The sequence below is a fragment of the Papaver somniferum genome, chromosome 3 (assembly GCF_003573695.1).
Source record: "Papaver somniferum cultivar HN1 chromosome 3, ASM357369v1, whole genome shotgun sequence".
Classification (NCBI taxonomy): Eukaryota; Viridiplantae; Streptophyta; class Magnoliopsida; order Ranunculales; family Papaveraceae; genus Papaver; species Papaver somniferum.
In genome coordinates, this window is record NC_039360.1 from 56,619,006 (window position 1) to 56,627,127 (window position 8,122).

Genomic DNA, 8,122 nt, shown 5'->3' on the forward strand with positions numbered 1-8,122 from the left:
AGAGTTTGGAACGTTTACGTATGTCTGGATACAACACGGTATGCATACCTAGTATGCAAACTGTTTTGTAATGATTCAGGTCCGGGAACCTTGTTTGCGTACCTAGTATGCGAACGGTTTTACCTGAGAAGGTCCAGGAACCTTGTTTGCGTACCTAGTATGCGAACGGTTCTACCTGAGTTGGGTCTGGGACGACTGTTTGCGAACCAGGTTTGCGAACGATTTGACAGGCCAAGGTCAGGAGCTGCTGTTCGCGTACCTGGTTGGCGAACACAGTGGTAAAGTTCTAGAATCGGTCATGTATGATTCTCATACTCATGAACTAATACATTTATGATCTAAGGAATGCAATCTTTGCAAACCGTGGCTTAATATTCATGAATTGATTCTTGTATAAGTACTTTGTACGATTACGAATCAAACCGATTTCGATTCAATTGGTTCATATATATTTCTATGAGATAGGGAATAATTGAACAACTCTATTTGAAACACAATTAGATTTATTTGATTATCTTTCATGATTGATTGATCTTCATATTTGATCTAGAAATGTTAGATGAATACGGCTAAGACAAAAGTGTTCATATGGTTAACTTCGGTTAACTATTATTGAGCCAACTAAATATACACGTTTAGGTACGGTAACCCATATCTGAATGAAGGTATATTTCATTTGTGTGTAACAAGCTAAGACCATCTAACTGTGGAGATTTATTTCTTTATTTTAAAAGCAGGCTTAACTTGAATCTTAAATCAGGTTTTCATCTAACGGTGAATATTGAGTGCTTTGTTACTAATCTATCTTAGCTTTGATTGAAAGCAACCCTGATTTGAAAGACTATTTAAGGGAGAAATCTAGCAATGGGAAAAACTAATCCCCACACTTCTGTGTGTTCCTAGTTGCGTAATAGAGTCGATTCTCCTTTAACCTAGCTTTTTCCTAAAACCATTATAGGTTAACGACTTGAAGACTTCATTGAGATTCGTGAAGCCATATCCAACTATTTTCTCTGTAGTTGTGTATTCTAATCTTACTTGTTCTATCATATTGAGTTTTATCTTCTCTAAGATTTACTCGGGATTTATCTCTGATAGGTAAGATATAAAAAGTATCACAACAGTTCTTCGTCCAAGACTCTTGTGATTTCGCAATAACTTTTTCTGTTAATCAGTTGGGTTATTGTGAGGTGATTGATATTTCTAGGCTGCTCTTCGGGAGTATAAGACCGGATTATCAATTGGTTCATGTTCACCTTGATTCATCAAAAGACGGAACAAAAACCGAATAAAGAATAGACATATATGTGGGAGACAGATTTGTTTATAAGTCTTCGACTTTGGGTCGTAGCAACTCTTAGTTGTGGGTGAGATCAGCTAAGGGAATCAAGTGCACAGAATCCAGCGTGGTTCTAGAGGCGTAAGGAATGCGACTGTACCTTAAAGGTGTAAGACTTGGTTAGGGCTCAACTGCATTCCAGTTTGAAGTTAACTTGTAGTAGGCTAGTGTTTGTAGTGGCTTAATACAGTGTGGTGTTCAAATCTGGACTAGGTCCCGGGTTTTTTCTGCATTTGCGGTTTCCTCATTGACAAAACTTCTGGTGTCTGTGTTATTTATTTTTCGCGTTAGATTTTTATATCATTGAAATATCACAGGTTGTGCGTAGTTCAATCAGTTGATAAATCCGACCTTGTTTGTTGGATTGAACTTGATTGATACTTGGGCATTGGTCTTTGGTGCCGTCCAAGTTATTTCTCATATCAATCAGGCTCGCAGATTTCTGTCTGTTTGATTTGTTGATTGTATTGTGAAAGAGATAAAGCTCTTTGATATATCTCTTGATTGAGCTCGTTTTTAAGTTGGTGCTCTCGGAATTATATTGGAGTTTGGTCTATACAGATTTCCGAACGAATTATTAAGTGTGGTTGTTACACCCCCGCTTTTCCAGATAGTATATTATGGGAGTACACAAGTTATTTCGAATAATATTCATCTTGCATGTTTAAGATTTGTTTAGTTAAACTTTAATTTTGGAAGATGAACTTGCAGTATCTAATCTTTATTGATTATATATATGTATGCATTATCTTATGAGATGTATGTGTTCTTTTCTACCATATTTCTGGTGATTAAAACTGATATCTCATATATACTCAGCTCTTAACTCTTTTTGTTCATCACTAGCTAAATAGGAGTAAACTTTTTGAGTATCGCAATATTGATCTCTCCACGACTACACTTATTGTGAAATTACTGCACCTGGATTCTGTAAGATGGTCCATGAGAATCTTTTATCTCCTTCGAATGCATAATCGCGTACAAAAACTAAGTTCCAACACTAAAAAATTTGGAAAAATTAGACACATAAATGTGTCTATCACAGAACTATTTAGAACTGTTAGAGCACTGCTCGGTCGAACTCGCAAGTGTTGCTATATCAAGCTTGTTTGTCAAGTTTAGTTGCCAAAACTATAAGTCTTGATTTCTAGTCTACTTATAGCTAAGTCTCGGACTAGGATAGAAAGTGTAGTTGAGCTCTAGACTCCACGGCGTTCATCATACAAAGACGAAGAACTACTCAAGGAACTGGTGGAACTTCATCGACTAAAAGGTATGTGGAGACTTGAACTATCTATCACTCAAAAGTCTATCTACTCTATCTCCTATCTTGAGACAAAAGTTGTATTGCTATATAGACTTCGATTATACACATTTGCTATTTCGAGCCGAGTTTATATCGCTTATATATTTCTCGAAATATGTGTTGGTAAGATTTCGCTTTGACCAAGTTCATCTTTACAAGTGACGAAAGTCATGTTGATTATTTGAATATCTTGAAAATTGCTTTGATGAATAATAGTGTGTGAATAACCTCTATTTAACATCCTCTAAGAATGTTTCAATGATTGAAATGAGAGTTTAGAATATGTAACCATCTTTGGATATAAGCATATAGCGTATTCACACATTAGTGTATAAGTCCAAAACCGGGAAAATGTATGCATTGATGAAGACTGGGTAAGTATGCGTACTCGTACGCATACTGGCGGAAGTTCACGACCGTGAATTTCTGCTGAGTTTGGAAATCAAAACCAACTCAATATGCTCACCTAAATATACGTACCCGTATGCATACTGGCGGAAAGTTCACGTCCGTGAAATTCTGATGAGTTTGAAAACCAAAACAAACTCAAATCCGGTTACTTAAGTACGCATACCCGTACACATACTTAAGTGTGTTACTTTATAAAATTGGTTTGTTCATGAACTAAAACATTTATATAATAAGGAATGCAATTTGCAAACCGTGGCTATAATGTTCATGAATCAATTCGAGTGAATCAAAACCGATTTTGCTTCGAATGTGTCTTGTATACTTCTATGAGATCTAAGCAATTAAACAACTCTCTAACTAGTTCTTTTGAGTCATTTGAACAAGTTATGGTGAAGATGAATATGGTTGATAAAGTGCTCATATATCTAACCATTTGGTTAATTACTGTTGAACCAACTAGGTGTACACGTTTAGGTACGGTTATACAAGCCTAAATGAACGTGCATTTCATTTGTGCATAACAATCTAAGTTCGATCTAACGGTTGAAATATATTAGCTTGAATATAATCAGGTTTTCATCTAACGGTGAATATTGAGTGCTTCGTTACCAAGGTAGCATTGATTGCAAACCATGATTTGAAAGACTATATAAAGGAGAACTCTAGCAACTGGGAAACCTAATCCCCACACCTCCTGAGTGATACTAATTGTATAATCTAGATTCGATTCTCTTTTAACCTTAGGTTTCTATCGAGACCATGTAGGTTAACGACTTGAAGACTTCATTGGGATTGTGAAGCCAGACCCAACTATTTTCTTTGTAGTTGCGTGATCTGATCTTGATGTTTCTATCGTATTGAGTACAAATGTAAAATTGGCTCGAGATTAATTTCTCTGATACGAAAGATAGAAAAGTAGTCACAAACATCTTCGTCCCATCGTTTGTGATTCTGCAATATCTTGTTTCGATATTCGATTAAGATTATTGTGAGGTGATTGATAATTCTAGGTTGTTCTTATGGAATATAAGTACGGGTTATCGATTGGTTCCTGTTCACCTTTATTTATCAAAAGACGGAAAAAAAACTCGTAGGTATTTCTGTGGGAGACAGATTTATCTATTCCTGTAGACTTTTCTGTGTGATACAGATTTGTTTATTAAAGTCTTCGACTTTGGGTCGTAGCAACTCTTAGTTGTGGGTGAGATCAGCTAAAGGAATCAAGTGCATAGTATCCTGCTGGGATCAGAGACATTAGGAGCGCAACAGGACCTTGGATCACTGTGAGATTGATTGGGGTTCAACTACAGTCCATACCGACGTTAGTTTGTAGTAGGCTAGTGTCTGTAGCGGCTTAATACAGTGTGTGTTCAATCTGGACTAGGTCCTGGGGTTTTTCTGCATTTGCAGTTTCCTCGTTAACAAAACTTCTGGTGTCTGTGTTATTTCTTTTCCGCATTATATTTTGTTATATAATTGAAATATAATAGGTTGTGCGTTGAATCGATCAATTGGTAAATCCAACCTTTGGTTGTTGATTGAAATTAATTGATACTTGAACATTGGTCTTTGGTACCGTTCAAGTTAATTTGTATTGTATTCAATTAGGATCGCAGATTTCTATTTGCTTGAGTAAGTATTGAATCGAGAAATTAAGATATAACTCCTTGATGTACTTTTTATTAAGATTGAGTCTGACTGTCTAGTAGATTCTCTTAAAAGTGTATTGGAGTTAGTCCATACAGATTGTTAAGCGAATTATTGGGTGAGGTTGTTAGACCCCCACTTTTTCAAGAACAAATAGAACACATATTTAATTGGTAACCCTCATCCAGCAGAAATTTTATGAATGTGGTTTCAAGGCTTGTGGCTTAAGAAGCACAAGGGTGAGCATTCTCACGCTCACCAGAAGGGGTATGCCGGTGTTTTAACTTATTTCTGACTCTACCTTTGAGAAATTACCTTTAGGACTAGAAAAGTTATTGTAGAACTTATTTTCATTATGGACGGAGATGAAGTTGGAACATTTACCTAAGTTTGGATGTTTAAATGAGCATGATAACCTGTCTATGAGATCTGTGTATCCTTTTATGGTCAAATTGATATTAGCCAGCTAAGTTGTTTCTCTAGATTTTCTTTGGTACAATATGAGTATTTTTACGAACCTATACTCATGAAGGATTTTTTGAGTTCTTCTTTAAACGATTCGAGCCACTACTTTTTCTACATGTTCGAAACATTCCCGGAAAAGGATAGTATATCATCACCAGTCTTTGAACCGCACGGTTTAGAAATATCAGTTACACCTTTTGATATGAGATTTAAGGTGTCCTGGAGATAAACAACTGGTTATTCTCCAATCTTAGCTTACACTTATTGCGAACATGTCCTTCTGTATTGAAATAAAAATATATCTTCTGAATTCTGATGGGATTAGAAATAGTAAAATCGACACATACATTTTTTGAAGAATTCTTCCTTCTTAAAGAGACAGTTTTTTCTTGGTCGGAGAAATTCAATTGTGCATCTCTAGGAAAAGTAGAACAACTTTGTTTATCGACTTCTGAAGAAGATTCTGTTAAGACATCATGAGTATCGATGGAAATATGTTTTTCTAACTTTTTAATTTTCTCAGAAGCCACAGATAAGGCAAAATCTTTATATTCACAAACATTACATGAACCTGGAGGAATCTTCAGCACACGTTTGATTTCTAATGCGTTTTCCTCAAGTTTGGCCTCAAGTGAGATTATATGCAAATCCGCCTTGGCATGTTCTTCGCACGTTCTTCAAGGAGAATCCTTATTCTTGAATCTATTAAACTTACCAATAAGAGGATTGAATTTGTATTTCATCCTATTGACCTCGGAAGAATGAAATCTAACATGTTTTAGAATCTAAGCACTTTCCTTGGCTGCTTCCCTTTCTACTTTAGATCCAGACTAATCGATAAGAAAGTAGGGACAACACTTGTGAATACCAGGTTGTTTTATGGGAATAAAATACATAACAAACTGGTGGTACGTTTCTAGAGACCCTACTCGTATCCAGAGATTCATATCTTCACAAAAACCAACTTATTAGGTCTTGACGTGTTTTTCTGCTCTGCTACCAATTGTAAACGAGGGGGTACCAAGTATACCGCCAACTTTTTTGTTCGGCAACCTGTATGGACAAAACCTCAATAAAATTCCAAGTAGACCAACTTAATGATCCTTGAACAAAATTGTATGAAGAGTTTATATCTCTTTTGTTAGATCATTTCTCACAAGTGTTGCTATCTCAAGATTGTTATCAAATTTATTTGATCAAAACTATATCTTGATTTATAGTCTACATTTACTCAAGTCTCGGATTAGGATTAGAAGTGTGTAGTTGAGTATCAGACATTACTGCTTTCTACCGTTTGAAGGCGAAGATCAACTGAAGACATTTGGAGAACTTCATCGACAAAGGTATATAATGACTGAACCAACCTGTTACTCAAGTATTCACCTTTCTATCTATGAGACTAAGTCGCATGACTAAGTGGACTTTAAAGTACTACACGATAGAAATTTCTAGTCAAGTTTATCTTGTTAATTATTCTCGAAATATGAATGACTAAGCTTAAGAACATTTGTTCAAATCTTTATGAATTCGGTTAAGAACAATTTATTGTTTATGACCTAAATCATGATTCACGTTAATCATTTGAAAACATCCTGGAACAGTGATATGTGTCATTGATGTTATTCGGCAATGTTTCAAATAGATTATTAGAGAGATATAAAACTAATGTAAATTCGTATATAGGACATTACACATACCAGTTCACGTACTGGCGTAACTGAAAAACCGGAGGTACCAAAATACACCACCAACTTTTTCTTAGGCAACCTGTATGGACAAACTCAAATATAATTCCGAGAGTTCAACTTAATGAATCTCAATCAAGAAAGAATATTCAGAGTTATATATCTATCTCTCACAATCAGAACGTTGACAAGTATGTGAACCTGATTTCCGGGTGAGAGTACTTGGTGATTCCAAAGCTCAATTTCCAAGTATCAATCAAGTCGTATCTAACAAACAAGGGTGGATGTATCTACTTTGATTGATTAATGCACAACCTGTGATATTTCAATTATAAAGATAAATAATATAATGCGGAAAAAGAAATAACACAGACACTAGAAGTTTTGTTAACGAGGAAATTTCAAATGCAGAAAAACCCTGGGACCTAGTCCAGGTTGAACACCAAACTGTATTAAGCCGCTACAGACACTATCCTACTACCAATTAACTTCGGACTGGAATGTAGATGAGACCGGATTAAACCCTCCCAACAATTAAGTTACAGTCGCGCTCCTTACGCCTCTTGAATCCCAGCAGGACTCTGCGCAATTGATTTCCTTATATGATGTCACACCAACTAATAGTTGCTTCAATTCAATTGAAGACTTTAAACCAATCTGCCTCCCACAGATAAGCTTATATGTGATTTCCTTTGCGTTCAAAAAGTTGGATCAAGGTGATTGAAATCAATAGCAATAGAGAAAGTCTAGCTAAACTCAAAATCTAAACTTATGCAACCCGAAGTGCAGCCTAGATTATTATTCACCTCACAAGTATAAAACTTGTGGAATCAACAAAGTCTGAGACGAAGAGAACTTTGATGATTTCTATCTATCTTGTTGTTGATGGTGGTTTTTAGTTCGGGGCTAAAATTGTAAAACCCTGTATTTAATACGATGTCGTTCTGCAAAGAGACTGAGCCATTTAAAAGTGATGAGTGACCAGGCCTCTTTACCTACATATGTATTGTGCAATTCAGTATATTTATATGAAATTTATCCAGAATGGTGCGTGTAGCAACAACCCCAAATATTCTGTAAATTTTATCTTCTCGCCTGCATTATTCATTAGTGTACGGCTTATTGAGTATTTTTCCTATGCTATGTTCCCCGGCTGAACTCTTAATATTGGTATGACATGACAATTAGCGTTCACTCGCAGCTGAGTAACACGAATTTCCCGAAGTATCAATATTAAGATCTGCATGAAAGTACTCAGTCAGAAGACGC